The sequence below is a fragment of the Canis lupus genome, chromosome 8, assembly GCF_003254725.2.
Source record: "Canis lupus dingo isolate Sandy chromosome 8, ASM325472v2, whole genome shotgun sequence".
Taxonomy (NCBI): Eukaryota; Metazoa; Chordata; class Mammalia; order Carnivora; family Canidae; genus Canis; species Canis lupus.
Window position 1 is genome coordinate 65071941 of NC_064250.1, and position 5319 is coordinate 65077259.

The 5319-nt window shown below is 47.6% G+C and overlaps 1 long non-coding RNA gene across 1 annotated transcript; it reads left to right on the forward strand.

Annotated features, from left to right (window-relative positions):
* The first annotated feature begins 1531 nt into the window (after nt 1-1531).
* LOC118355494 (uncharacterized) lies at nt 1532-4985 on the forward strand. Its single transcript, XR_004818055.2, has 3 exons — nt 1532-1730; nt 1957-2052; nt 2982-4985. It is a non-coding gene; the product is annotated as an uncharacterized LOC118355494 (long non-coding RNA).
* The last annotated feature ends 334 nt before the right edge of the window (nt 4986-5319 follow it).

The following is a 5319-nucleotide window of genomic DNA, read 5'->3' on the forward strand; positions in this document are numbered from 1 at the left end:
TAAACTGATGTACGTTTATAAATATGAATACTTTTTTGAGAGCTGACCATTCGGTATTTCCCAGCACACCACGTCTCAAGTCCTATTCATGGTTTATCATTGATCATACTGGGCATTGGTGTTTCTTTAAATTTTTTAAAAGATCTATTTACTTATTTTAGAGAAAGAAAGCATGCATGAGCCGGGGGGATGGGCAGAGGGCAAGAAGTAGATTCTCTATTGAGCATGGAGCCCAATGTGGGGCTTGATCCCATGACTCTGAGATCATGACCTGAGCCGAAATCCAGAGTCGGATGCTCAATCGACTGAGCCACCCAAGCACCCTAGGTGTTGGTATTTTTAGAGTCTACCAGCTGAGACAAACCCACAGAGGGGTTAAAATTGGTACCCTAGAAGGAGGTAGAAAAGGAGAAGAGGAATTAGCACCCGGCCCAGTGTGAGCCTTCCACCTCTAACAGGTGCCACTCAGAGTCTGAGCACTTTGGGTGAGTGGGGATAGCAGGCTTTGGGACAGTCCCCACCCATTAGAGAAGTAGGCTGTCTCTGTGCCTTGTCCATCATGTCTGTGGATAGAATACTTGCTTCAGGGCAATCGACCATGAGATCAACTGGGAGTTTCTGAAGGATCAGGATTGTGCCTATTTATCCACTGAAGGCCTGGCAAGTGGTTGATGCTTACTGGACATCTGGCAAATAAATTATGAATTGCATCAAGAGAAGACTATTCCAGACATCCAACAAAAATACTTGGGATGAATAAATTATGGAACAGTCATTTGACGAAATACTCTGGAACAGTTAAAAATTATTGTGGGGGGAAATGATTTAATGACTTAAGAAAATGCCATGATATACTTTAACTACAAGGTGACAGTTACAAAATAGCATAAAAATTACAAACAATTTTATTTAAAAACACGTACAAGATATATTCCTTAGCTTAGCAGTGTATCAATCAATTCCTGCTCTGTGTTCCATTCATTCTGGGGAAGCAATCCCACTGTACAGCTTCCCGCTGGTAACTCTTTGTCTGGATTTTTACTGAAAACTGGTGCTCCAAGGGAAGAATTTGTTTAGCTAACGATTAATTTAATAGTCTTAGGATTCTGATACAGAATGGACTAGGACTCATTTGTGATTGATCTTTATCATTTTTAAATTTGATCTTTAACATTTATATAACATTGATTCCCCGTGGCTAGAAGGTTGAGAGGCACAGTGATAATTTTCCAAGGGTTAGGGAGATTGGGGGGAAAGATAAAGCAGCACCTTGAAAAAATCATGTGAAGGAAGTGAAATTCTTCCTGGATGGATCTGGAAACCACTGGTTAGAGCTGAAAAGAAAGGACAGTGATGTAATGTACTTAGCAACACTTTGGAACTCAAACACACTTTGCCAAATAAATCATTCACCATTGTTCTAGACCTGCGGCTCCCCTGGACATTGCAAAACAAACATTTCTGCAGGCATGTGCCAAGAACGGGAAAACACGCCAGCCAGTTCCCTCTGGACCAATATATTAAATGGGTTGGTGTGGGAGATTGGCCTTGGCCCATCTTTTGGTCCCTTCCCTGCCCAGTCCCCCAGTGTGGGGAGGGGGGAAGTGTTAAATAAGCGGAGCAGAGCCAGCTTCTGAAACAGGCCGCCCTACTCTGCATCCTGGAGTGTACAACTGCAGGAACTCAACAAGCAACAACACACCAACAAGACTCCAAGATGCAAGTGAGAAGTAAGTCTGACCTCACATCTCCCCTGGCATGTGGCAGCCTGAGCAACTACGTTAGATAAGTCTGAAAATATGTCTTCTGACAGAATGCTTAGCCTTCTGGTGATTCCAGAAGTTTTGAGTCCTTTACACTGTTGAGAAAGAAATGTGCTGGCATACCAGTTTTAGGGTCTGGGTCACCTCATTTTGCATTTTAACAGACATTTGCCAAGTGCTTACTCTGTTCCAGGTATACAGTGGGTGCTTGGGATGCAGAGATCAGATACAATTTCTTCCTTCCCAGAGGTTCCATCATAGAAGGAGAGACAGGTAAAGAGAATCACAGGTAAAGAGAATCGCTTACATTCGAGACAGAATGAACCGAGGATTGTGATCATTGTCACCCCCATCAACACCCTAGCCACGGGCATCAGTAGAGCTCCCTTTCTGGGTTAGGGCTCTAGTACCTTGCATGTATCACCTCTTTAATTTCCACAAGAACTTATGAGGAGGCTCCTATTATTAGCTCCACTTTATGGCTGAGGAAACCAAGGCTTAGAAAGGTTGAGCAATTAGCTCAGCCTCTTAAAGCCACTGTGGCGGACCAAGGATACAATCCCAAGTCTGTCTCCAGAGCCTCTACTTATTTTCATCATTTTCCCTGAACATAGGATATGAGCAAACACGTATGGGGCGGTGATGGGACGGTTGGGTGGGGGAGAGGGTGGGGAGCTGGAAGCAAGTCTGAAAAGGAAATCAAGGAAGCCTTTATGGGGGTGGAGGGGCTAGAGTCCTGGAGGCCCTACCAGAGGAACCCCAACATTTGGCAATGTTGGAATAAATCAACTTTAACTGCGGTTGGCCACTTAATCATTGGTCTTCAAAGAGGCCTCCCCTGGATCCACTCTCTTGTTCTGTAACTCCTATTACTTATCCAAACATAATCTCAGATTCCTCTTGAGAAATTGGAGAGTAGCCCACGTTCTATGTGATATCACAATGTTATATTGCTTCCCTTCTACTGCCGGCTTCAATTTGAGAAATAGCCAGAAAACAAGGTTGACCTAGCAGGAGCCTGTTGTCGCCTGCTCAAAATTGCCAGATGATAAGTGGCACTCTTGACTTGCCATTTCAAATGGGGCTCTTTCCAAGTGCCAACACAATTGTAGTGCTTGGGGTCACTGGGGTGTGGCTTGTCGTGCCCCAAGGAGGGCTGAGGGAGTAAGTCCTACTCTCTGACACTCACCCACACTCTGGATGCTGATTCATTGGCAGTGAGACCCCTTGAGGACACTTGGACTATCCTTCTGGGTAAGAGGCGAGGCTGGAGAAGCCGGCAGAGCTGGAATCTGGAGGCCCAGAAAGCTGTGCTATGGGATTTGGTCTCGCTCTGCACCTGCTGGACTCCCCTCACCCGTTTTTGAATAGAAAGTTATGATTTGAAGCACATTTGGGGAAGTGGAGCCTGGCTGTCATCTACAGAAGGCTTAAGAGCCCTCTCTCAACAGCTGATCAAACAAAGCCGCACGCAGTTCAGTAAGCCATGGGTACTCTGACCAACGCCATCACTCGCCGTGCTCAACAACTGCACGATCTGTCTGGATGCCAAACGCACATGATATGTTTACCAAGAGGGCCTGATGCCGGTGGGGGGGTGGGGACTGCTGATGCCCAAGGATTGTCCTTTTTACCAGCATCCCAGGTCACCCTGTGCAGGTGCTTCGAGACTCAGCCTCACAGATCCCCCAAGTCATCCTCTCCAGTGCCAACATTCTCCCACTGCTAAGTGTGAAAGAACATCTTTGCAAGAGAACGTGGCCCTGGCTGTGGGCCTAATGTGCGTTTAGAGAGCTCTCTGGAGACCCATCCCTGTCCGGGGTAATGGTGGCGGAGGCATAATTACCTTAGCATCGGGAAGGCAGCTGCCCACCCCCTGGGCTGTTACGTACCTCATCACTTTCACTGACTGGAGCTTCCTGGATTGTAGCTGGCTCGGGCCCAGGATGCGGGGTCAGGTGGCAGAGAGGCTACGCGGCCGACTGCTTAGCCGGGAAACCTTCCCGCCCGGAACAGTCAATTGTGCAGGGCATGCAACCTGGAAATGAGGACAGCTGCCCCCTGCCCCCCAAAGTGCTCCATAACCAGGTCCCCCGCAGACCCGGCCCAGGTCCCATCACATCGGCATGTAGTGTGGCCGCTGCAGGGAATGGCAAGTCTGATGGGAGAGGTTACCCCTGCTCCCATTCACTGAAACATTTGCTGCTCTACAGCGCACTTGGGTGCTGCCTTAATCGGTCAGTCTCCTGGGGCCATGGGGATGCTTGAAAAAAAAGTACATGTCAAAATATGGTGTTGTTCAGATGTAATCTGGAGTCCCCAGCCCAATGTGAGATGATTGCGGTGCTCAAAATGGAGCAGCCTGTCTGCTCTCTGAGAAGAGGGCTGCAGGCGACAGACGTACCCCCCACCCCCGGTTGCCTGTTTTGGGGAGAACTGGCTTTGTCAGGGCTTCCATGTGGGACTTTGTTCAAGAAGAGCTTAGCTTGACTCCCTGCAAATGGAAAACCCAGCCAGAACTGAGATGAGCAGAGTCAGGGGGCCTCAGGGAAGACATCAATGGTGGACGTGAGGTTGACCCCCAAGATCCATACCACTACCCCAACTAATGCCACCAATCTGCATGCATCACTCCTCAGGTGACACCATCCAACAGAGGGCAGGCATGTGTCCCAAGCTGGCCTGGTCAGGCTGGAGGAAGCCATCTACGTAGTTAGGGAAGTGTCCTATGTGTGTCTTGTCCTGGTGAGGGTGACTAGGGAGGCACATTGTCCCAGTGGTCAATGGGACATGGACCATCATCAGGGTGACATCAGTGCTGAGTAGAGAGACTGGAAGGAACCTAGATCTCTGGTGAGAGCACCCAACACAGACTGAGCTGTACTTGAAGCCCTTTGCCTCTGGACCGAGAGTTCCGCGAGATGTACATGTCCTCACTGTTTGAATCTTCTCGCATCGAATGTCTTCATTTGCTGCCTGGAGCCTCCCGACTGTACAGCTTCCCACTGGAGCGGCTGCCTTCGGAAGCATGAGCCGGTGCCTCACAGACAACCCTAATGCGGGAAGCAGGCCAGGGCCTCGGAACCTACGTGGCTTGTCTGGAGCTTTCACAGTGTTTCAGTGGCATTCTTTTTTTTTTTTTTTTTTTTTTTTGAGCAAAATTTCTTTTAATTTTATTTTACTTAAATTCAGTTAATTAAAAAAAAAAATAAATTCAGTTAATTAACGTATATTGTATTATTAGTTTCAGAGGTAGAGCTCAGTGATTCACTAGTTGCCTATAACACCCAGCGCTCGTTACGTCACGTGCCCTCCTTAATGCCCATCACCCCGTTACCCTATCCCTCCACCCACCTCCCATCCAGCAACTCTCAGTTTGTTTCCTAGAGTTAGGGGTCTCTTACAGTTTATCTCCCTCTCTGATTTTGTCTTATTTTATTTTTCCCTTCTTTCCCCTGTGGTGCTCGTTTTGTTCCACATCTGAGTGAAATCATATGATAACTGTCTTTCTCTGATTGACTTATTTTGCTTGGCATAATACCCTCTAGTTCCATCC